We start from the raw sequence: 27,157 nt of genomic DNA, 5'->3' as shown, positions 1-27,157 counted from the left end.
ATCCTAATCAGGATAGGATGAAAGTGGAGACGGGTGGAAGAAAATGGGGGTGGCAAAATGTCACGATCAGTTGTGTGCACAGGAATCTCATTGAATTTGAGTAAAAGGGTATAATATAATGGATAATGTGAGGGTCATTGAGTATATGCTGCGAATTATATAAGTGAGTGCTGGAAATTGTGCTAAACAGATGAAGTTGAACAAGAAGCACTCACCAGGGCTAATTTAAAAACACTTATTCTGACAAAACTATGCATAAAAAGTAGTGCAGAAATATTAATAGCCTTTAAAGGGTCAGGCATTAACTTCAGGGCAGCCATCTATATGTGGCATTAGAGACAGTTTTCTTCCTACCATAGGAGATATATTTTGCATACTTTCCTCCAGAGAGCATCGCCCTAAAGACCCTCTTGTACCTAGATGTCCACAAGAAAAATCAGTGCCTTTCTTGAGGTCTTTTTATTAATATAATTATATATACTATTCTGTAAGAGGTATTTGTTATATTAACTATCATTTATCAACTACAGATGTAGCGATCATTAACATGACTGGTGCATCATTAGCGTGATATACAGCATTGTAGTATATTGCACTTAAAGAGCCACTTTGGTGATTTTTCCCCCCCATTGAGTATATAGAAGTCAGTTAGTATTACGCTCTTTAATTATTCCTTTTAGGCCTCCTGCATACGGTTGTGTTGGACCCCGCATGTGGGATTCCTGCAGCGGAGTTTGATCTGGGGCCTGGCCTGTGACCCCTGCGTACTTGTCCGGCGTCTTCTGTTCAGCGCTGTGGACGTACCGGCCACCACTCCGTCACACATGCACAGTAGCTGCAGGCGCTCTGCGATTACGCGGATCCCATGATACCTCTGCAGTACTCATTGCGGGAGTGCTGCGGGACGGACGGCTTCCATTGACTTTAATGGAAGTCAGCCCTGCGTAGCCTGCACAAAATTGCAGCATGCTGCAATTTCTCACTCGTGAGTGGAAAATCGCAATTGATTTCCGCTCATGGGCAGGAAATCGCGGATTGTCATAGCCTGCTATTGGCTGGATTTGCTGAGGAATCCAGAGGTGGAATCCCGCTTCGGATTTCGCAATGCAAATTCACCCGTGTTACTATACTACATTTGTGTAAACATCTGATAATTTGCAGGTACGGCTTAAACCGATTAACGTGTTTGCGCACATTTTTACGCATGCGAAACTCACACCAGTATACTGTGATGACTCAAACCCATTGATTTCAATGGGTTTGTTCTCATGAGCATGGCTCGCGCGCGCAATACCTGCCCTATCTTTCAGGTTAAGAAAAGACAAGTGGAGGGGTGTGACCGGGCGTACAGCACAGGAAAAAGAAGACAGCTGTCCCTTATTAGGCTTTAAATCACCATTCTGTTCAATGGAAAGGGAGCACCACGCCCGTAACAGCCTAATTATTGCCATCTTCAAACGTTGTAATGAACGTATTTGTTCATACGCTCGTCTGTCGAAGCCCTTAAGAAAAACATATACAAATATCAACATATATATACCAGAAGGATTCTATATTTGGCTTATTTCTAGCTAATGATAGTATGAAGGCATGTTAGAAGGATATTTGGTAAAGGTAAAAAAAGTAGAGCCTTAGGCCTACTGCACACGGCAGAGCTGGATTTCGCTTGTGGAATCTGGCTCTGGCAGTGGCAGCGTCTGCCCGTACCTGTCACTCAGCTATCTTTTCTATACTGCGGCTGGACCGGGCAGCTCGCCATGGCACGTGCGCAGTGCAGATTTCTTTTTCCTATGCCATCGATAGAGCTGAATCCGCAACGTGTCCACAATATTCATTGCGGACGGGCTGCGGGTTGGACTGCTTCCATTGACATCAATGGAAGCCATCTGCACCGAGTCCACATGAAAATGGAGCATGCTATGATTGTTCCTCCGCGAGTGCAAATCGCAATTGATTTCCGCTCATTGGTAGGAAGCAGCGGATCTCCATGGGGACTAATGGGCGGTATTTGCAGCGGATTCACGGTGCAGACGCTGACCGCGGATTCCACAGCAAATATCCACCCATGTGCAGGAGTCCTAAGAATTACCTTTGCTGGACGGGTTTGTCGAAAGGTTAATTTACTTCTAAAATGCCATAAAGCAGCAAACAATCCTCCTGTTCCAGGTGCATGAAATCATGCTGGACCTGTACAGTTTGACAAACAATGAAGTATGATTATTCCTTTCTAATAGGATGTTGCTCATAAATTAACGGTAATCATCTGCATGTAATCTTATTAGGAGATGAAAAATGTGATGCTCCCTTTTAAATAATAGATATAATTATCTTCTGTGCTTTAAAACCTGATCCACCACTTTGATATACAATTAGTCAATAAATATTTTTCCCAATGCTAACACACCCATTCAGCATGATAAATTTTTAACACAAAATGTGTCTAATAAATACATTGAACACTCTCTGCTGTGCGTGCGCACATTAACGCTGACATATATTCAATAAAAGCCGAGCAAGGATCTGGAGTAATTTACAGTTTTGGCTCAAAACTGTGTTTGTTGTTTCTTTATGATGCTTTCCATATCTTGCCTTGTGTAGAGAGAGCAGATATTGTAGACAGCGGCGTTGTGCAGCCTCGGTTCACACCCCCGCAGCAGCGCAGAAGGGAAGGAGAGAAGAGTCAGGAGCTGCTAATGAATGCACCAGCTGTGTGAGGAAATATCAGGCTTGGCCTGCCTCTGGGCTTTCATTTTTCCACTTGGGTTGTCATCCTACACGAGCTCGAAGCACTGCATAAAATCGCTGCAACGGCTGAGAGAAGCAGTGCTGGCAAAATAGCATTACACTGCAACACTAATTTAGTGGTGTTTGGAGAGCATCGGGTTCCTGATGACACCACACAAATGTAGTATAGTAACAGAAATCATGAACAAGTAACTTAATGGAATCCCTCATCTCCGTTGTACTAACAGTGTCCAACTTTTCGTCTTGCCTAAGGCTGCAGTTCCACATAACAATTACAGAACAGTGTATTTTGCAGAGTTATGGCTTTACTTTTTTATTACAGCAGTTACTATTCATCAAATCACTTCCTAGCTCAGATCTCCTGTTTATTTTATGCTATGAATTTGACTTCTTAAGTAATAGATGCAGTAAAAAGATGTTATAAGGGCGCTTACACTCGACAGTTTTTATGTTCAGTTTTTTGTGAGCCAAAACCAGGAAAGTATAATGGAAAGATTGGCATGTCTTCCGTATTTTGGACCCACTTCTAGTTTTGGCTTACAAAAAAGTGAACATAAAACCTGTCGTGTGAAAGCACCCTAAGATCCATAAACTTCTCCAAGAGTTCAAGTAACAGGATATACTGCAGAAATCCACTGACCTTCACAAATCTGTAGGAGAGGCAGTTCTGCCCCTTTAGATGTAAAATTGCCCTCCATACTGTTGTCTCTGGCTTTTCTTCCCCTTATGTGCATTCCTCACCTCCTGCTGTGTGGTCCCCACTGCGTCCTGTGGGGAATGTTCAATTTTACTTGAAGAAGCAGTCCAAGAATTTTTTTCAAGGTAGCCAGTAGTATGGTTAAAAAACCTACAGAGTAAAGCTATCAAAATTTTCATTCTCAATTCTGTCTTTTTGTTAGACAGCACTTTATCAGACACTTTGTCTGAATCCTACGGCATCTTGTTGGTGTGCCACAGATTGTTAAGGCAACAGAAATACAGTCCTAAGCACTTCCTCACGACCTGAAGGTTGCAGGTTCAGGTAGCCGGTTCAAGGTTCACTCAGCCTTCCATTCTTCCGAGGTCGGTAAAATGATTACCCAGCTTGGTGGTGGTGGTGGGGAAGAAGACTGGGTAAGGCAATGGCAAACCACCCCGCAAATACAGTCTGCCGAGAAAAACGTCACAATGTGACATCACCCTAGGAGTCATGCATAGTATGTTAGGCTGAATGAAAACAATGTCCATCTAGTCAGTCATGACTCAGTGCTTGCACTGGGGGTGCTTTACCTTTAACTTACGTGTCAAATTAAAATCCACATGAATGCTAGAAGCCAGAGTTTCTCAGCAAAACATTGCCTCCTCTAGATTATCGTCTTCCCATACTGCATCGTGGTGCCATCTCTTTCCAAGAAAAGCATGGTCCAGTTCTGATGCTTATGTGCCTGCTGTAGGCACATTCAGCAGTGGACAGCAGACAGCAAGTACAGAGGTAGAAAAAAATGAGTATGGTGCAACTCTACATGAGATGGAAAAATGTACTCAAAGCCAAGGGATGAGGCTGTTTGCCTCAAAGCATGCAAATTGCTGAATTTAAAACAAAGACGACAAGTTTTTGCCTCTTGGCTTTGAGTATATTTTTCCATATCATATCATATCATGCCCTGACTGACCAACCATCTGTAAATTTATGGACAGTCCTAGGTCAGCAGCATCTTTAACATGCCTTTGATTCACCTAACCAGTATATCAATCCTCCTTTTCAGTACACATTCATTGCAGTTCACCCCACTTGAGCTACCATGCCATTGTATTACTCCAACCTTGTTTTTCTCACTCCTTACTGGACATCTCTAGGAGGGTCAGCATTGGCACTCTAACTAGTCGGCACTTACTCAGCTCCATAGTCAGCAAGCTGCGCTACACAATGTGCTCTGGCATCTTTCTATCATAGCCAGCATTAACTTTTTCAATCATTTCTTTGCTCTGACCTTTCCACCCCATGTTCATGAATGAGCCCTTGGTTGTTCATGACCATGTCATCGAATCACTGATTGTCCTTTCTTGCAACAGTTTAGGTAGGTACTGCTGTGGAAACACTCTTGTCCATTTGTCTAGCCATCACAATCCGACTCTTGTCAGATGCTCATATTCATATACTTGCTCATTTTTCCTGCTTCCAACACATCTACTTCAATAACTGACTGTTCACTAGCAGCCTAATATATCCCACTACGTGACAGGTGCCAATTTCATAAGGTTGTGGCTGATCAGTGTATAAACTAACTCTAGGCTCAAACCTTTTGCAGCATATATGCGACTACTGGAGATGTGAGGATCCATTTGTCTGGCTTTAGATTTGGAGTCACCTTCAGGCCTTTATTCACATGAGCGTTGCGATTTTACACCGTTGCATCACGGACGAAAATTGAATCACTGAAGAATGGCCGCAATCGAGTCCCACAATTAATTAGTATTAATTAGTCCCACAATTAACTCTCATCCACTCATATAGGCGTATTGCGGGAAAAAACGCTACAGTGCGTAATTCCATCAACCGTCAAAAATCCTCGCAATTACTTCTAATACTTAAATAGAGCCAGCTGTCTTCTTTCCTGAGCACCGGCTGCAGGTAAACTCCCTCACCCTCCCTTTTTTTTAAACTCCTACAGGAGTCCATGGCAGCCTGCAGCATTTTCCGTCTTTTGACGCAGCGTGAAAAATCAGCGACCGAAAATGGTCAGCGATTTGATGATTTAACAGAGCAATTTTTTTCACGCGCCCAAAAATCACCCATGTGAATGAATGCATTCACATGGTTGCGATTTTCGGCCAACGTATTATTGCAGCAAAACAGCCACATAACAATGCTTGAATGAATGAGGCCCCAGGCTGACTAGCATCTTGAAGAATCAATTGAGGAAATTAGAGTTACAGTATATTCACTTATAATGTATTGTTTCAATATAAAAACTAAAATGTGTCCTAGCTATACCTATACCATTTATGTACTGTATGTTCCAAATCAGATCCTAAGCAATGTGTGTCCTGTCCAGTACCTAGATTGTCTGGTTAGATAACCATTAGAGATGAGCGAGCGTACTCGTCAGAGCTTGATACTCGTTCGAGTATTAGGGTACTCGAGATGCTCATTAATCGAGACGAGCACCACGCGATGTTCGAGTTACTTTCATTTTCCTCCCAGAAAATTGTGCGCCGTTTTCTGGCCAATAGAAAGACAGGGAAGGCATTACAACTTCCTCCTGTGAAGTTCCAGCCCTATCCCACCCCCCTGCAGTGAGTGGCTGGGGAGATCAGGTGCCACCCGAGTATATAAACTGGGGCCGCCCACGGCTCGCCACAGATGCACACTGAGAGACATTAGGGAAAGTGCCGTCCTGCTGTAGCTGCTATAGGGAGAGTGTTAGGCTGTTATCTTCGTCTTCAAGAAACCCAACGGTCCTTCTTAGGGCCACATCTGACCATGTGCAGTACTGTTGAGGTTGCTTTTAGCAGTTTTGCAAATGTTTTTTTTTTGTATATCGGGCGTGCAGAGCATTGCGTCCTCAGTCTGCAGTCATTTTACTGACTATAGGGGCAGTACTGGTGAGGCAGGTACAGTGGTACAGGGAAAGAGATATACTGTCTATACAGGCAGTGGGCTTTTTCCCAAAAATTGCAAAAAAAATACTATATTTGGACTGCCTGTGACCGTCTTCAGTTTACTGCGTGTCTGCTGGGGGTAGTAGTTGCTCATTAATACCCAGCCTTGCGCATAATTTTTTCTGGCTGCACTGGCCATGCCAACCCTCTGCAGTGTGTGCCTCCGGTTCCTCCTCATCACAGAGGCAATTATAAATTGACATGAGGGTGGTGTGGCTATGAAGTGAGCGTGTGGCATGAGGGCAGCTGAAGGGAGCGCAGCAGACGCTGGGTCGTGTGGGGCGGTTGGGCAGCATGTAACCCAGGAGAAGTGGCAGCGGAGTGTCATGCAGGCAGTGATTGTGCTTTGTTGGAGGTAGTGTGGTGCTTAGCTAAGGTATGCATTGCTAATGAGAGCTTTTCAGAAGTAAAAGTTGTTGGGGGGGGCACTCTTGCCTCTATTGTGGCTTAATAGTGGGACCTGGGAACTTGAGATGCAGCCCAACATGTAGCCCCTCGCCTGCCCTATCCGTTTCTGTGTCGTTCCCATCACTTTCTTGAATTGCCCAGATTTTCACAAATGAAAACCTTAGCGAGCATCGGCGATATACAAAAATGCTCGGGTCGCCCATTGACTTCAATGGGGTTCATTACTCGAAACGAACCCTCGAGCATCGCGGGAAGTTCGACTCGAGTAACGAGCACCCGAGCATTTTGGTGCTCGCTCATCTCTAATAACCACCCTACTCAACTGTATACACATCCTAATGAGGATGTGGCTACAATTGAAGATATATAGACCCTGAGCCGATGAAGTGGCATGAAAAAGGGCACTACATAGCGCTGTTTAGCTGTGGGGACCGGTAATATAATAACCGGCTCTAGGGGTTTAATCTGAGTCATTTTGCACAGGTGATGCAGGTAACCTAGCAACCAGTTAGGTCATTTTTATTCAGCTGCACAGGATCGAGAAAATGCCTAGAGACTCAGGTGATCCAAGTAGCCTAGCAACCAAATAGGTTGTGATTGGCTGCAGATAGACTAGTCAGTTGACTGAGGCAAGCTATAGAGGGACACAACGGTCGCAAAAGGAAGAAGGGGAGAAGAAAGGGAGAAGCAGGAGAGAAGCAGAAAAGAAAGAAAGAAGGAGAGAAGCAGAGAAGAAGAGTCAGTTGTGACAGTGAGTAGTGCCGAGTCAGCTGTCCCAGGGTGAGTGAGCTGTTGCAGTGAAGAGAAGAGGAGATGCTGAGATGCAGAAGACAGGAGAGAAAAGAGAAAGAGAGAGAGCTGAGATGAAGAGAGGGAGATAAAGAGATGTAGATATGAAGAGGGATGGAGAAAAGACATTTATCGTAAGCTCCCAGTATATAGGCGTGTTATACACAAGTATCTACATTGTTGCATATTGCATATAATTCACTGGTAATTCACTGGTGATATCATTTATTACTCACTGCGTGTTGAAGAGAATGACCTCATCTCCCTGTCTGACTTAATAATAACACCGTGTTTACTACAAGTTAAGCAGAATATTTGTCTCTGTGTGTTATTCAGCACCTCACTACTCACTACTTCAAATCGTGCCCAAGGGCACTGGCGTCTCGAATCCAAAACAATCATAATTACCCACTAATAAGCCAACCACACTGTGGCACAACACGTCCCTCTGTATAGCACCATATTGTCCATAGGCAGTAAACATGAACCAAGTTCATTAAATAATATTAAATATATAATTTAAAATTACTTACATTAATAATTTGAATTCTTAATATAATGTGGGGCGTACATGAACTGAACTGCAGTTGTATTGTTTATCACTTGTTTCTTCCTTTTACTACATGAAACATTTCCGAAATATAAAGAAGAAAAAGAAGGAAAATTCCACCTCTGTGAGCTCTTGATCCCCTTTTTCTGCTGACTTCATATGACTATTTGGATAGGACTAATCACTTCCACTTTTCTATTTATTTAGGGATGCTGGAAAAACTGGGATGCTGGAACCGTAACAATACTGCTGTGATACATGGTACAGGAAAAATGAATCAAAATGAAATGTCATGTAGACTTCACATTATATTCCATTCAAGCACAGGTTACTGTAAAAGGCCCCATGTTGTAATCTCCTATGTAATAATAAATTAGTAGTGTGAATGTAAGGATTCGGGTTCACGTGGCAGATAACCATACAAGACAGAATGTACTGTTTTATTAAAAAAAATGCATATATTGATAACCTAGATGTCAGCATGAAAAATGTGCATAGGTTAAGCTTAAAAAAGTTCTGACATATAAAAAATAAGATAACTTTGTGTTATGCATAGCAAGTAAGAGGCTATCAGACTGGTGCAGTTTTCCCAGTGGACTTGATAAAGAATTATATCTGTTTGTGTGAGATAGGAAATTTTACAGAGAGGGTGGTGAATTTATGGAATAATCTCCGAGTACACAATGTTGGGTGCCTCCAATAGATACATCTGTCATAAGAAATGCAATGCTATGCTGAATACAAACACAGCCTGGGCTTCACATGAGATGCAATGTTACATTATAGTTAGAAAAGGACAAATAATTGTACAACCGCTCTAAATCAATGTAGTGCTATTCGCCTCTGATAAGGAGTGAGCATTTCAGAAAATGAATCGGTCACCTCCCTAGAGCACAATAAACTAACTTATAGTGCTGTTAGGGAAGGGTACAGAGAGCCGGTGATGTATTATTTATACCGTGTTTCCACCAAAATACCCTGATTTTGGGGGGGAGCTTAAAACATCCCAAAAATAAGCCCTAGCTACACTACATGAAAAAAAAAATCAATGCTTACCTAGCAGTTGCCATCCAGGTCACTCCCGCTGGTCTCTGTCGCTCCAGCAGGCTTCCATGCATTACTCATCGTCAACAGAACATCGCTTGCTGGTAACGGGGGTTTGTAAACCCTGCCTGCAGGGCGCAATTTCTCTGAATGGTTCATCGAGCACCGGCTTTGATTGGCTGAGCTGTGCCGCTTGAGAACCAATCAGCGCAATCACTTGCTGGAGGCGTGGTTACCAAAACCCAGTTACTAGCAAGCAATGCTTTTTCAGCGCTTAGGAGTGCACAGAAGCCTGTCGAGTGCTGAAGACTGGCAAGAGGAACCCAGACAGCATCTGCTAATTGAGTATAAGACGCTCTCTGAAAATAAGACCTTGTGCCTCTTTTGGAGCAAAAAATTAATGTAAGACATGGTACTTACCTAGTCCATGGTTCCTATGGTGCCCTCTACTGAAGTCCAGGCTGTGCACAAAAATTTGACTCACTTCAGAGTCCCATGTGCTCGCTCTCCCATACAATTTTGGCTTGCATAGAAAAACAGCTCGTTCATATCTGCCTTTCCAGCTCCCCATGAGGGCCAATGTCTGACAGTGCACTTCTGTTTAGACCACCAACATTTCTTATAATATTGAGTTTAAAGCTAACTGCAAATACTGTTCTGGCTATATGTTTTATATTTGTAATCTCATCCATGGTCATGCAGCCAATTATTCCATTGGGTTGCACTGTATTGATAATATACAGTACAGTATGTAGGTTATGAGACTGTTATGCCGTAACCTCCTCTGTGAGATCATTAGAAGTGCTATAGTACATTATAGGGAACTTATTACATGGCAGAGAGCTAAGCAGTGAAAATGTATTCATACCCATTTTCAAAAGGCATCCTTAAAATTTCATTCGCATGTGAAAATGATTTTCGAAAAGTCAGATGTGAGGATTTACACTTTTGAGGTCTGCTTTGTTCACTGCATAAAGTTATTCCCTTTAGTGATCATAACACAGTTTCGCTCTTACAATACTGATATCTCTGTGCATGCAGATAATTACTGCAAAGCCTAGATAGCTATCCAGGGATACATTGGGTATTCCATCTTATTACTAATAAAATGACCTTCAATGGTATTCCTATCGCTTAAAAACACTACACCCACAGCTACAATTTCCATCATAACCCACAGTCTATTTCCAAAAGAATCTATTTCCTACAAAGGAAATGAGTCTCAGGAAACACATTAGAAGCTGCTGAGGTATAAATTGGCTTCAAGAGAGTGATCAAAAGCCTGAGCAGGAAGTCTTGCACAGGGGAAATGACATGGGGATTTGCCAGATATGTTTGGCTATTATGGCAAGTGGCATATATGGTGCTGCTAGTCATTCTCCATCCTGCTCTTTCACGTATATCCTTTTGTTCTGGTCTTTCTGGTCATCTCAGAAGGTTTAGACCGCACATCTCACCTGGAAGCCAGAAGAAACATATCCAAAAAGACAGAAGGGGACACAGGATCTGATCGGCAAATCATTACATTAGTATGGATTGTCTTGTATGTCTCTGAAGATTTCACTTTGAGATATATTGGCTTTCCAGCAGCATCCGTTGGGACATATGCCTTGAGCTCTACTAACTGTACTCTTTTTTCCCTCTTAATATGATACCCGATTATCCAGAAAGTCCAATATTCCTGGAACTAGTTAGACCCTCTTTTTAATAGGTCTTATTAATCATTCTGCTGACAAAGCAACGCTACTCATGACTAAACCCCTTGACAGTGTGGAGAGTTGCCACAATTAAGACATAATAATACAGATCATTTTACATTGTCTAAGTTAATTATTCTTGGAGTTGGATCGTTATCGGGAACGATAGGCTTGCTCTAAAAGAAATGTGTCGAATTCTTAAGTAGAAAAAATATATTTTAATGCTCAACATAAGAAATACTTTTTCAATAGTAGACAGGTAATCCTACTTATTACCAAACAGGTTCTTTATGATGATGAACATATTGGTGATACATATATATTTTTTATTTGTGTCTATCTATCTTTACTGCAAAACAGATTGTAACGTTCCCCCTTACAAAATATATAGTCTACATTCTAAACTAGAAAACACCTAATGAAAAAATGCAGACCACAGCATAGTAAAAATTAACAATCGTTAATTGAATATTCCATATAAAAACAGTAAAAATGGGCATCACAACACTAAAAACACCAACACTCCCATATTATGGTGCATTCAGACGACCGTATATCTGCTGGGTTTTCACGCTTAGCCGATATACGGCGTCTCTCTCTGCAGGGAGAGGAGGCTGGAAGAGCCGGAAGCAGTGCTCTGAGCTCCCGCCCCCTCTCTGCCTCCTCTCCACCCCCCTGCACTATTTTCAATGAGGAGAGGCGGGGCGGGGCTAATTCACTGAACTTAGCCCCACCCCCATCCAGCCTCCTCTCATTGCAAATAGTGCAGAGGGGTGGAGAGGGGGCGGGAGCTCAGAGCACTGCTCCCGGCTCTTCCAGCCTCCTCCCCCTGCAGAGAGAGGTGCCGTATATCGGTCGGCGTGAATACCCGGCCGATATACGGTCGTCTGAATGCACCCTAATATTGTATATTTCATATAACAGATAACAATGACATTCTATCTAAGTACACAAATATATAAACACATTTCCATTATACTAATTAATGTAAAGTGCAACAATGCTACACAAAGTACACATAATATTAAATAGAATTAAATATACAAATACCAACCCATACACAATGAAGTAACTGGGGAGGATGGCATGATCCCCAATTCACAAATCAGAACACCCTTCTTGGTAAAGTCTAAATTGAAACATGTATCGCAGCTCATGCTAGCCTCCCCAGTCGCTTCACTGTGTATGGGTTGGTATTTGTACATAGTATTTAAAGCGCACCAGACTTTTCAACAAGTTTTTTAAATGACACTTGGTTCTAATTACTAACTCATTTGTTGTTTACACCCTGCTTTATGTCTGTATGTTCTGATTTTTAGGTGGTGTTCCCCATTTTCTGCTATTGTGCTGTTTGCAATCTACTTTGAGAGAAGGGGAGTGTAGCAAGCCTAGCATTCTGCCAGTAGTTCACTGCCCTACAGTTCCTGCCCTTACTTCCCATGCACTGTCTCTGGTCTAATCAGCAGGAAGGCATTATCTGAATGCCTGCACCTCTGCTGTCCCAGGACAAACAAGTATTGTGAGACATTCTGGCCAAATAGTTAACAAACCCAATAAAATGTGTGTATAATAGGTGAACATACGCACACACACACATCCTGTTACAACAGGAGAGGCAGAGATTGTGCAGATTATTATCACAGTGTCTGCATATCTGTCAGCCTGCAACCTCTGTTTGCAAGGCAGCTGCGTACGAACATAGCTCCTCGCCCTGTTGCTAAGGAAATTTCCATGTGTCCTTGTTACTATAGAAGCTCTGTACCTAACGCCAGAGAGTGGATTGCAGAGAAGCTGGCAGATACTTCAAATATGATTTACGGTTAAACAACAACATTTTTAATGTAAGTTAATTACATAAACGATGAGACTAACACGAGCTAGTAGATGAGCAGAATATATCTGAAAAGTTAGTGCCCCTTTAGTTCTGTTTAATATTCTGTGTACTTTGTGTAGCAGTGTTGCAATTTACATTAATTAGTATGGTGAGGATTTATTTATATATTGGTGTATCTAGGCAGAATATCATTGTTATCTGTTGTGAGATATATAATATTATATGGGAATGATGGTGTTTTTAGTGCTTTTATACACATTTTACTGTTATTATATTGAATATTCAGTAAAGGATTGTTAAAGGGGGACTCTGGTTGTGAAGCGAATTTTAAAACATTCCAGATATGAAAGGTGTTTCCACTATATTTATGTACAGCTGGTTATCAGTATAAATCATGTCCACATTACCTTCTTATCCTGTCTTCCCCCACATTGCTATTTTCCAAGATGGCTGGCGTACCCCTGCTTATATGCAGCTTAAAACTCCATTTCACACAATTCCCTGATCTGTACTTCCTTCCTGTGTGCATCCCCACTAAGCGCTGTCCTACTATTGGTCAGCAATCCAGTCCTAAGAGCTGAAGAGGCAAGAAGCCATCCCTGGCCGTTCCTATTGAGCAAACCAGACCAGTAGCACTGGAATGTCTATAGGACGTATCCATGGCAACTGGAAATACACACTTCTGAGTGCAGTTTGTTAATACTTTATACTATACATTGCTGCAGAATTTTGGCTTATATTCCGTAGCAGAAACTTTGCAACAATTCCGCTGTCTGTGAACTTAGTCTTGCAATGTTATTTAAATAGATCTATGTATAGATAGAATTTTGTTTGGACAGACATTTGATACATTTTATAGCCTACTATAACTACTAATTATATGATAGGATTGTAGAATAGTAACATAGTAAGATAGGCTGAATGAAGACAATGCCCATCTAGTTGAACCTGTTTCAAACCCCCCAACCCCCCCCCCCCCTCGTTGATCCAGAGGAAGGCAAAAAACCCCAATGAGGCAGAAGCCGATTAGCCCATTTGGGGGAAAAATTCATTCCCCACTCTATAATGAAGTGCATCATCCTTTGTGTACGCATGATATATATGTAGGCAAATAATTTTCTAACATGTTATAGGCTGTAAAAGTAGATGATGTAATGCTGAAATTGTTTTGTCATTAAGGTTATATCTCTGTAATGTAAATGAATGTAGTGCATAATTACATTAAAGGCCATTACATAAAATAAGAGCATACGCTGTAAAAAAAATAGCTTACAATGCTCTCAGCGTGATGCATTAATGGGGGAACTATCAAGAAATGGTTTATATTGGTGAGTTATAATAATGTTTATCATTTATTAGTGCAAGAAATCGTCCAGAAAGAATAGTCACAACACTTAAAACATGCTGAATTTTGAGATTTCAGATCTGAATAGGCAAATGACGACTGCATATTACTTGAATAACACAATTGTCTTGTGCATGCTAAACTGTATGATTCAATGAGCTATGTATAATATTCACAGTCAGTGATGAACCCCACGCCTCAGCGGATATGATGAAGCAGTGGTATAGTCAGATGTCAATTGTGCTGCAAGCCTGATAGCACACTCTGAATTACCACTTTTATAGTATTCAAACCCAATTGAACACATTTTCTTAATGTTACATGCCTCTACTTAGTACTATATACAAGAAACGATGCAACATTTTAAGGACTTTAAAGCAGAAAACACACTGTATCATGTCACTTCACACTACAATCAATAGAAATTCTTCTGGTTTTAGAGGAGATTAAGATACGTTTTTTACAATGTACTATTATTTGCACTAATCAACTTCAGTGCAATGGTGTTCTCTGACTTGTTAAGATTAGTGATGAGCAATCATTGGAATCAAAAATCGGAAGCGATTGGCCCAATCTTCCAAAAATAATTAGGACAATCTGATCCCAATTCCCATTAAAGTCAATGGAAGTCAAAATCATGTTCACTAATTTGGCCTCCGGAAGGTCCCTAACACCCCCAAAGTAGTGGTGGGGCTGCCTACTCTTCAATGAATGTAGCTCAGTGGTTAGTACTGTTGCTTTGCAGTGCTGGATCCTAGGTTCAAATCTCAGCAAAGACATCATCTGTATGGACTTTGAAAAACTCCATACTGATGTTACCCTTGGTCAGATTTGAACCTAGAACTGGAGAAGGAAAAAGGGTGGTGGCTCATTTATTAGTGCTGTGCAGTTCTAGGTTCAGATCTGTCCATTGACAGCATCTGTATGGAGTATTTATGCTCTTTTTGTGTTTAATCTTCTCTTTATTCCCCTCTTTGGGAGAAGAAAGAACAAGCATGATGGCTTGGTTGTTAGCATTGCTGCAGTCCATGCAGATGATGTCCTTCATGATATTTGAACCTAGGACCCCAGCACTGCAACAGTGCTAACCACATTGAAGAGGCACCAACAATAATAGTAATTATAACTGCAGGAAAGCCGATTTTTGCAAAAAATCAGATTGGGCTGACCCGATCCAATTCTGCAGAAATTGATCTAATTTTATCCCCTAGCTTATAACGATGAGCTACCCTTGTAGAGTTCACTATTGGCCCTGGAAAAACACACAGTCCGATGGTGAGTTGTGCCGCAATACGTCAGCTGTGATTTTTTTTTCTTCTACAATGACTCGGTACACAACTAGGGCATCTTGAGATGTATAATGTGTATAACATATTTTATGTGTATGCTATGCACTTAGGCATATTAGATAATCAGCAGTAGAGCACAGGCAGAAGCATTCCCTGCAGGATACAACTAGCTTATTCTAGTTAAATGAGAGTTTAATCACAGCAGTTCCCAGCTACATAGGAGCATTTTACTGCTCTGTATATACAGTGATTCAGGAGGATGGGCAGAGATAATTAATCTGGAATAGAAAGTGTTTTCTATCCTGTGTGACAGCCTTAGGAGGGTCCCCGCATAGCACAAATGTGCATGCAGACTAGTGCCAAACTACAACTGTTGAGGTAAGTTCTTAATTGAGCAAAGAAAAAGCAAAGACGAGTTATTTTTAAAGATAATGTGACGAGCGGAATTTTATAGAAAATGTATAATATGGCAGGGGATCATGTAAATACCGAAAATATGCTTCTAAATTCTTTTGCCCTTTAGGCCTCATGTCCACGGGGAAAATCAGGCCCGCTACGGATTCTCCATGTAGAATCCGTAGCGGGTAGAGATGAGCGAACACCAAAATGTTCGGGTGTTCGTTATTCGTAACGAACTTCCCGTGATGCTCGAGGGTTCGTTTCGAACAACGAACCCCATTGAAGTCAATGGGCGACCGGAGCATTTTTGTATTTCGCCGATGCTCGCTAAGGTTTTCATGTGTGAAAATCTGGGCAATTCAGGAAAGTGATGGGAATGACACAGTGACGGATAGGGCAGGCGAGGGGCTACATGGTGGGCTGCATCTCAAGTTCACAGGTCCCACTATTAAGCCACAATAGCGGCAAGAGTGCCCCCCCCCCCCCCACTGTCAGCATAAAGATCGTCCTCCTCTGGCACAGCTGTAACAGCTGTAGCAGAGAAGAACGATGTTTGCCCATTGAATTCAATGGAGCGGCAATACAGCATGTTCCACTGAATGCAATGGGCTGCCGGCGATCGCAGGATGAATGGTCGGAAAGGGGTTAAATATATAACCCCTTTCCTGCAATTCATCCAGAAATGTGTTACACTAAAAATATATACCGGCGTATAAGGCGACCGGGCGTATATTCGTGGAGAAAGCTTGTCTGCCGTGGACCAGGAGGGAGTGACAGCCTGCAGGAGCGCCGCAGATCATCTAAAAACGTAAGTAATGCTTTTTATTCTTTGCTCCACTGTATTACCGGCGTATAAGGTGACAGTTGGGGGGTCGTCTTATACGCCCCGTCGCCTTATACGCCGGTATATATTTTTAGTGTAACACATTTCTGGATGAATTGCAGGAAAGGGGTTATATATTTAACCCCTTTCCGACCATTCATCCTGCGATCGCCGGCAGCCCATTGCATTCAGTGGAACCTGCTGTATTGCCGCTCCATTGAATTCAATGGGCAAACATCGTTCTTCTCTGCTACAGCTGTTACAGCTGTGCCAGAGAAGAAGGATTTGTCTTCTATATGTTCTCAATGGGGTCAGCGCTGCTGCCGCTGGCCCCATTGAGCGCATATAGAATGCATCCATAGCGAGCAGCGGGAGGGGCAGATTTCAATACTCGGGTGACACCTTATCTCCCCAGCCACTCACAGCAGGGGGGTGGTATAGGGCTTAAACGTTGCAGGGGGAAGTTGTAATGCCTTCCCTGTCTTTATATTGGCCAAAAAAAAGCGCTAACGTCTCAGGGAAGAAAGTTTAATTTACCAGAACACCGCATGGTGTTCGTTACGAATAACGAACATCCCGAACACCCTAATATTCGCACGAATATCAAGCTCGGACGAACGCGTTCGCTCATCTCTAGTAGCGGGTCCCTCCTGCCCCGCGGACATCAGAGCTGAAAATAAGAATTAACTCACCTCTCGCACGCTCCGGATCTTCCCTTCGCCGCGGCTTCATCTTCTCTCCGTCGCGGCCGGATCTCCTGTCTTCGGCCCGGCGGATGTGCACGGCACGTCGGTTGCATGCCAGCTCATGCGCCGGCCCGAAGAAAAAAGATCTGGCCGCGACGGAGAGAAGATGAAGCCGCGAAGAAGGGAAGATCCGGAGCAGGTGAGTATATTCTGATTTTGGTCTCCCGCGGATCCGGACGGCTTCCATAGGCTTCAATAGAAGCCTGCGGGAGCCGTCCCCGCGGGAGACCCGCACAAAAATGGAGCATGGTCCATTTCTTTTCATGCTCCATTTTTAAAAAAATCACTTTTATTGACCATCCGCAGGTATTTATCTACCCGCGGGTGGTCAATGCATCCCTATGGGATGCGGATCTGCATGCGGGTGATCCGCTGCGGATCCTAAATCATATTTTGCCCGTGGACATGAGGCCTTAACCATCAGAGGTGTAGCTAAAGGCTTTCGGACCCTTGTACAACACTTTCGCTTGGGCATCCACCACTGACACCGACTTCTCACCCCTGTAGGATGTCATTGATAATTTTGGACCATGTGCTGTCTGTGTATTCCACTGACCCATAATAGCTCATGATGCTATTCACGCTGTCCTTTTTCTCACGCGGACTGATGGTTCCCGTGAAAAAGATTGCTCTATTTCCTATTCTCATCTGTTCTCATGGATGGGAGTCTGGCATGCAATGGATGAAACTTAATGTAAAAATAGGCAGCAGACTGTGTGCTTTCTGATGATTTTTGAATTTAAAAATTCTTGGACGACACACAGCCATGCCCATATGATTACAGCCTTAGCGTGTTTGTGCCATGTATTATGCGCGCAATTTCTGTGGGCATAATAGCAGTAAATAGAACCCATTGATTTCAATGGGTTTGTTCACATGAGCGTATTTTTTCACACGCAATTCGATTGCATGAGAAAATACATGGCATTTCCTAATTTGGTGCATATTATTCACCGTAGACGCGTGCGTAAATATGTGCGAAATACGTAGGAAACCTGCAAAATCTCTCCGTATTTAAACACAAAGTCAATGCATTTTTGTGTGTTCCTTTTTTCGCGCATAAATATGCAGCCTATTTGCGGGCACAAAAACACACCAAAGCTGGCGAATGACATGGGGTAAGCAATTTTCAGTAAGTACACAGTGTTTTTACATGACCAAAACATGCTTATGCCCGTGTGAACTGGCACTAATAGTTATATAAACTCTTGCCTCATCTTTAGGCCTCATTTACACGGGCGTCGTTTTCACGCAGTATAAGTGCGTGAAAAAATTGTGTCTATGAGAACCGATAGTTTCCTATAGAAACTTTAAGATGAGGGAATTTTCAGACACGCAAAAAAAATCGCACCTTAAAACGATAGGACATGCGTGGCTACAATACACGCATGTAAGGTCCGTGCTGCGTGAAACGATAGGACCTGACTTATCTTTGGTGAGAGCTGCGCAGGAGTCTCCATAGTCTCCTATGGAAGCTGGAGCTTAGTTGTGTCCGACGCTCAGAAAAGAAGATTAGAAGTCATTCGAAGGATTTATGCCAGACAGCAGCGGCACCACTCCACCCAGAAGCACATTTTAAATGTCTCTCTGTAAACTCCTGTTAGTTCCCGCAGGGATGAGGAGAAGCCCTAAGGGTTCTGTTCATCTCTCCGGGGGTTCCTTTCATCCCTGTGGAGACTAATGGCCCATTTAGATGGCACGAATGTCAGGCAATCGATGCCCGACACTCATCCCTGCAAGTACCCACTCACGTGCTTTTACAAAGGAGCGAGTATCATTGCTTCACAGCGGGACAGCTGGAGGAGATTTCACTCCTCACTTTCCCTGCCCCTCTCCATTCACTTAACATAGTGGCTGTTCAGTACTGAACAGCTGCTATTTACACTCATTGCTCATCGTTCAGAATTTTAAGCTGCATAAACGATGGATGATGACTGTAAACAGCAGCCGTCTAGTACTGAACGGCCACTATGTTAAGTGAATGGAGAGGGGCAGGGAGAGCGAGGAGAGAAATCTCGTGCAGCTGCCCGCTGTAAAGCAAGGATACCCGCTTCTGCGCAAAAGCACGTGAGCAGGTACTTGCAAAGACGACTGTCGGGCATAGTTTGCCCAACATTCGTCCCGTCTAAATGGGACTTAACAGGAGTTTACAGCGAGACATTTAAAATGTGCTTCTGGGCAGCAAGTTTTAAATGTCCCGCTGTAAGCAGCAGGGAATTCCTCCAACCCCAGTAAGGGGGCAGTAAGGGACTCCCTCCATCTCTCTCCCCAGCATCAGGTTCCCCAAGGGATTTCCCATAGTGGGGAGAGAAAGGGAGCAGGGTTAGAGGGCTTCCCCAAAAGTGGGAAGCTCTGCCCCTCTATCCCTGCCCCCTCTCAACTTGCTATGGGAGAATCCCTGGGAGAAGCCCCGCTAGCCTCACCCCCTATCTACGCTATCCAGATATCCATTGGGGATTCCCTGTAGCCCCACCCCCTCTCCCAGAGCAGGGAGAAAGAGCATAGGGCTATGGGGGATTTGACCATAGCAGGGAGAGAGCAGGCCTATGGGTTAATCCCTCATAGCCCTTCTCTCTCTTGCGATACAATGGGTAAACTCTTGAAGCCCTGCAGGGCTTCATCTCTCTCTCCTCCTGGAACAGCTGTGTTTTTGTAAAGCAACGCACTGCTCCAGTGAATGAGCGATTTTCACGCGCATGAAGCTCGGGTCTTCTGCACATGAAAAATTGCCCATTCACGTGATTTTTTTTTCATGCCTATACAGTGCTAAAACCACACTCATGTGAAAGAGCCCTTACTGATGGGCTAATATCAGTTATAGGAATATCTTTTATATCTGTCCGTCTATCTATCTAACCTTTCCCCACCATGTTCTGTACTGAAATGCTACAACCACTGTATCATACTGCTATATATGAGCCCCATGTAATAGCTGTCATAATAAAACACACGGGGATACATTTATTACTGGTGTTGTGCCAGAATTCTACATAAATTGCATCTTTTTTAGTGTGCAAATCAGTTTAGATTATAATTGATCTGCGCTAAAAAAGAACTAGGATTATATCTTTCACTTCACTTTTCCAAAATGTCTAGAAAAGGGGGCAGGGTTTAAGTAGAGTGAGGTGCTTCGACAGATTTTAGAATTGTGACTTTTTAAAAGGACACAAAATTTGTCAGAATCTCACTCCAATAGTGGGGTGGTGTACAAAGTATAGCTCCATATGTCCACTAATATTCAAAGTCGCAATAGATTTTTCAATATTATGCAACATTTGATAAATTTGTTGTACTGTAATCCGAAAAAAGGAAGAGTGCATATGGTAGGGATGAGTCCGGTACAGGGAATAGCCCTGACTTCATAGCATAGTCCAGGAGGCCTATCTGCGAGCCAGTAGCGGTCATGCACCACATAAACTCGCAGCGGTCGCTCAGGACAGGCACGGGTGGGTAGAAGCGAGCTGATGGAACATGACCATTGTCTTTGCCCAACTTGGTACAATTTAATGAAAGTTGCTGAACAGAAAAAAAACAGGAATGCAAAACGAAAGCAGCATGAGGTCAGGGTTCCAGCATAGTGGACTTCTGTGGTGCGTGGCAGCATGAAGCTTTATCCTCCAAACCCTGGAGGATGACTCCCAGCAACCAGTAACTCACCAGACAATAGTACTTGATGCAGCTTGCCAGCTTCTGTACCATCTACCGTAATAACCATTGTTATTATTACCTTTTCTGAGTACAAATAGACACTTTTACAAAGTTTTCTTAGGCAGTTGGGAGCTGAAGGCATTGTGTCTACTTGCTTGCTTTTCTTCTAAGAAAGAAAAGTTGGTATGCTACATGTTATCATGGGGTTCTAGTGCTTAATACTGAATTGGCTGGTGTGAATTGTCAATTTAGTTTGTGGATTAGATTGAAGAGGTCACTCCTGGTTGATTTGCATTTGGATCCCCTGAGAAGAGCAACAACTGTTAATTTAATTTATTGACTTTGAACAAACTGGACATTTCTTCAGATTGTTTTCTCGGCCCGGGTGTTTAATGTGACTAGCCTCAGCGCTGCTCGATTTTTTCATCTGTTCACATCACATTAAGAGCCCTGCAAATGTTGGGAGGATCTTATAACATATACCTCCAATGGAAGGCTAGGATGATTTCCAATATCACTGATAGGCCCACATTTGAAAAAAAAGTATACTCTACGGTATGTGTTTTTTACGGTTATACTTTTGTACGGAATAGCAGTCTATTATGCTATTGCATACCACAAATAAGATATTACGGCCTTGGAGACCTAAAGGACCTGCTATGGCCTCTGTTAGGTGAATAAACCATGATGAATACGTCCCCATTCACTTCGTCCACTGTTCATAGGCAGATCCTTTATAAGAGCTGTTACCAGGGTATATGTTACAGGCAAAGTGTGAAATGTAGGCATTGTATAGAAAGCCTAGTTATTTTATGCAAATAAGTAAGATGGAACAATATCTTTGCAGCGCCACCTATTGGATGGCAATATTCCTGCAAATCAATGTCCGACTCTTTATACAGGTCTTTAGAACGAAGATTGGGGATTGAAAACCAAGCCAGGATCCATACACAAACAGCTGTTTCGGGGTGTTTGCCCCTCATCAGTGTGCAGTAGGATTCTGGCTAGTGAGAGGCCTGTGACGTGGGTCGGGAGGGGTATCATCACTCCTTAAGGAGAGCACCTAGAAGGTGAGTGAGGAGACTTACAAGGCCATTCATGCTCCTCTGGGAAAAACATGCAAATGAAAAAGATGAAGCAATACCTCTGCAGCGCCACCTATTGGATGGCGGTATTCCTGCAAATCAATGTCTGCTCCTTTATACAGGTCTTAGAAGAATGATTGGGAATTGAAAACTAAGCCCTTTCAATCTGCAATAGGTCGTGCTGCAGAGGTATTGTTCCAATTTCCTTTTTGCATATATTACTCAGAGGAGCATGAATGGCCTTATAAGTCTTCTCACTCACCTTCTAGGTGCTCTCCTTAAGGAGTGATAATACCCCTCTCGACTCTGGTTATTTTATAGAATGACTAACATGTTTTAAGCAAAGTGTGAAATAACATTTCATTTTTATATTATATATGTTACAGGCAATATGTGAAAAATAGGCATTGTATAGAATGCCTACGCAAACCAGTATTGACCCAGTGGGGTGCAGTGCTTGTGTCTCCAAGTCCTCCTCCCTCTGTCTCTTTGTGACTGAGTGAGACATTTAAAGTGGTTACAGCTGGGAAGCCCCGACAACAGGTACAGCACCACAAGAGAAACAGGTCCCAACTGAGTGAGGGGAGTGAAAGAGTTCCCGCAATCTGACACCGTCTAGCGGCAGAATCTTGGTTGAAAAAAACAGAGAGCCGGACTGTATACAGTCTTGCCGGCATTGTGGCCCCTGAAGTCTGGACTGTCTAGTGGAGGAGCAAGACAGCAAGGGCCGGGCTGGCTCTGTCAGTGGTGACTGACTATGGGACTGTAGTAGTTCACATTGGAGGAGGAGAAGGATTGGATTGTGGGACATTGGAAGAAGATGATGGGCGTTTATGGTGCAAAGGGTGGAATCATATTTTTGATGCAGAGGAAAAAAAGAGGTGCTCAGGGAAAGTGGGGGCTCAGTCCACTGCTGGTGGGAATATTTATACTTTGCCAGTTTGCCTTATGGCATTGTATAGAATGTCTAAGAGATGAGTGAAATATTCATAATTTCATACTTTGATGTGCCATTTTTATCATTCTATACATTGTTTAGGCCTTCTATACAAAGATTCATTACACAGTATCAAAATGAATCGATGTTATTTCATTCTTTGCCACAAACATGTTAGACATTCTATACAATGCCTACATTTTAACATTTTGCCTGTATCGTATATATTGTTCTTATTTGACAATTTTGTGGGGTTTACTTATTTATTAAATATCTGAGCAATATATAAGGGAATTGGTGCTTCAGGGAGTATCGATAACTCAATATTGCTCATTCAAAACTAAACTTGCCTTTTTTTGTTTAGATGGACTGAGGGCCCTTTTAGAATTAAAGGGGTTCTGACATGAATAATTTTTTTATGCTTTAGCAGCCATTGTCCCCTGGTGTGCCTAATGGACCCAGGGAACCCATGGTTTAATGGCTGCTAAAGCATAAAAATATAACACTTACCTTGTCTTCTGTTGTTGTTGACATCGGGGGGGTCAGCTCCCGGCAGGCAGTCTTCTTCCTCCAGCAGCCGCGCCGCTCCGGGATCGCGCGCATGCGCAGTAGAGAGGTGCCCTCTGACAGGAGTCAGGACGGGCTGCGTCTCCACTGCGCATGCGCAGCACTCCGGAGTTCAGCCGGACGGACGGGCCGCCCACAGCAAGCACTGCTTGTGACGTGCTTGCTGTGAGCGGTCCGTCCGTTGACCTCGGAAGTGCCTGACGGACGGAGCAGAGCCAGGAAGCGGTCTTTTTGACCGCTCCTGCTCTGCTTTAAAGGCACAGAAGATGATGCCGGCTGGAGGGGACATGCCTGGCGATCGGGCCAGGCCAGACAAGGTGAGTACAATTTTTTTTTCTTCATGTCAGAACCCCTTTAATTCCCCTGCTGGGCTCTATGTATCCGGGTCTGAAACTGACCATTATAGTTTTAACTAAGCATGTTTCATCATTGCTGTTATGCTGACAAAGCTGTTCCTAAGTAGACATACAATCTGCAACAGTAAACGTACAATCTGCAACAGTAAACGTACAATCTGCAACAGTAGACATATAGTGTGCAAGCATAGACATACAATCAGCAACAGTAGACATGCAATCTGCAACAGTAGACATACAGTGTGCAAGCGTAGACATGCAATCTGCAACAGTAGACATGCAATCTGCAACAGTAGACATGCAATCTGCAACAGTAGACATGCAATCAGTAACAGTAGGCATACAATAAGCAACAATAGGCATGCAATCAGTAACAGTAGGCATACAATAAGCAACAATAGGCATGCAATCTGCAACAGTAGGCATGCAATCTGCAACAGTAGGCATGCAATCTGCAACAGTAGGCATGCAATCTGCAACAGTAGGCATGCAATCTGCAACAGTAGGCATGCAATCTGCAACAGTAGACATGCAATCTGCAACAGTAAACGTACAATCTGCAGCAGTAAACGTACAATCAGCAACAGTAGACATATAGTGTGCAAGCATTGACATACAATCAGCAACAGTAGACATGCAATCTGCAACAGTAGACATGCAGTGTGTAAGCGTAGACATACAATCTGCAACAGTATACATACAATCTGCAACAGTAGGCATGCAATCTGCAACAGTAGGCATGCAATCTGCAACAGTAGGCATGCAATCTGCAACAGTAGACATGCAATCTGCAACCGTAGGCATACAATCCGTAATTTATCAATCGATTGATATGTCTAAACAGTAGCCAAGACTACCCAGGTGACTTATTATATATCTTGCACAGCTAAAATAGATGAACATGAGAATGCTTGTAGTAAAGTATGCTTTGACACTAGATAATTCCTTCTTCTCCATTTCCCCAACTTCGCTCTAGCACAAAGCAATTGACCAATAATTCATAACCACTATAATGCTCCATTGCTTGGCTCAGCTGAACAGAAAGCTGTTTATATTCTTTATGTAATATGTTCTGTGGTGCGATCTGAAGCCTATAATGGAGGCAGCCGAAGTACCCCAGAATTGGAATGGTAATACAGGTATTGCACTGAAAGCATGCTTGAAGTTTACATAATTTATTCTAAAATAATGTAATAAAGCCATTCCACCGGGAGCAGAACCAAAGGAAAATTCCGTAGAAGAGAGTTTATATCCCATAAATCGTGGAGAGTAACAACAGATAGTTCAAGCTTTCTTGTTTTTTTTTTTTCTAAAACATTTTCTAATGAGACATTGTCAGGCCCATTATGTAGGAGACAGATAGGTACAGCACTGCACTGTATGCATTTTACACCTCCAGAGGCAGCTTTTGCAATTCAATTACATAATATTGCCAGATATTCACACCAAGAATTACATCTAGAGGCGATGTCTTCTACTGGCACAGGCAAGAAACACAGAGCTGAAATGATTAACCCAAGACACTGTAGCTGCCAAGTTAGTAGCAGCTCCATTATATAGGCACATTTCATGCTCAAAATATTCATTTTAAAGGGTCACTAACCCTAAACCCCTTAGGAATGTGGAAAGAACCAGTACTGGATAAGCACCGCAGTCTGTAGAAATAAGTATGGCGCTGTGACGATAAATGTCAGTATGCGTGATAAATTACTATATTTTGCAAAAAAGATGACCAGTGCAATGTAACTGGTGAATACCCTAGATGTAAGCATTCCTGCGCCATGTGTGACAGAACTGTAGATCAGGCTAGAACACATCTAGAAAATAAACACATTTGTGAACTTATAGACTTCTAGGTATATTAGCATTTTAAAATCTGCATACCACTTTTCACCCCGCTTACTATGTCATACAGGGAGGCTACTGTATAGTTATACCTTGCTTCAAAGTAAAACATTAATAAACTGCACCCTATACAAGGAAAAAATGGAAGTTGAACGTAAGATGATGAGGGGCTACACTGCAAGGCTCAACAAAACAGATCTCATTATCCCTTTGAGGACTTAGTCACACGGGCATTTTTTGGCCCGATTTACAGATGCACTTGCGATCTATATTGGGTATATATATATATACCCAATGCTTTGCAATGGGATCTGTCACATACCCTTTTTTTATGCGGATGTGCCGAAAATTATATGACACAACGATTCACAGAACTCATGTAACTGCGTTCTGCGCAAATCGGTGTTCTTGTATATGCGCTCAATGGGGCCGGCGGCAGCAGCGCCGACCCCATTGAGAACATATACTAAAGATCCTTCTCCTCTGCCACAGCTGTAACAGCTGTGGCAGAGGAGAACGATGTTCTCCCATTGAATTCAATGGAGCAGGCAATACAGCCAATTGCTGTATTAATTTTCAGGGAAGGGCTTCAAATATAAGCCCTTCCCCGAAAAGCATCCAAAAAAAGTGTAAAAGGTAAAAAAAAATATATACTCACCTTTTTGCAGGTGCCGGAGATCAGCTGCGTCCACCCTGCTCTTCTCCTGAACTGCTTTTTGTAGTATTCAGCAGGCGGGGATTTAAAATCCCCGCCTGCTGAATGGGCTGCCTCTGATTGGTCCCAGCCCTCAGCCAATCAGAGGCAGCTCTCACTCACCCATTTATGAATTCATGAATGGGTGAATGAGTGCTGCCTCTGATTGGATGAGCACTGTGACCAATCAGAGGCAGCTCTCAGCTGTCATTCAATAGCTTTTGCGCACAATCACATGAGAAAACCCCCGTGTGACTGAGCCCTAAGGGTGAATGCACACGAGCAGATTTGAATTGCCGTATCCAGAGCGGGCGACCGCTTCCGGATTCCACAGCAAATACCGCCGATAGCATGCAATGCAAAAAAGATTCTTTATGCACACAAGCGGAAACCAATTGCGGTTTCTGCTTGTGGATGAAAAATCGCAGCATGCTCCATTTTCCTGCGGATTCTGCACAAATGACTTTCATTAAAGACAATGGAAGCCCTCTGACCTGCGGCCTGTCCGCAATTGACATTGTGGATGGGCCGCGGATTTTGCAGGAAAAGCTGGAGTTTATGAAAAAAAATCTGTACTACACATGTTTGAGGGTGAGGGTGATGTAGGTCAGTGAAAATCTGACTGGTTTCCCTGCGATTTTACATAAAAGTTTCATGCATGCACGATGCTTTTTGCAAAAAACCCAGCGTATTTTGCATCAGATTTACTCGCCA

General features: G+C 42.9%; 1 long non-coding RNA gene across 1 annotated transcript in view; it reads left to right on the top strand.

Annotated features, from left to right (window-relative positions):
• Positions 1–23,814: 23,814 nt before the first annotated feature.
• Positions 23,815–27,157, top strand: part of LOC136577530 (uncharacterized) — a 31,765-nt gene continuing 28,422 nt past the window's right edge. Inside the window, exon 1 of the long non-coding RNA XR_010786503.1 lies at positions 23,815–23,865. This is a non-coding gene — a long non-coding RNA (uncharacterized lncRNA). The remainder of the gene's footprint in view (positions 23,866–27,157) is intronic.

This window comes from Eleutherodactylus coqui, chromosome 8 (assembly GCF_035609145.1).
Source record: "Eleutherodactylus coqui strain aEleCoq1 chromosome 8, aEleCoq1.hap1, whole genome shotgun sequence".
In the NCBI taxonomy this organism is placed as follows: Eukaryota; Metazoa; Chordata; class Amphibia; order Anura; family Eleutherodactylidae; genus Eleutherodactylus; species Eleutherodactylus coqui.
This window is presented reverse-complemented; position numbering and strand designations above follow the sequence as displayed.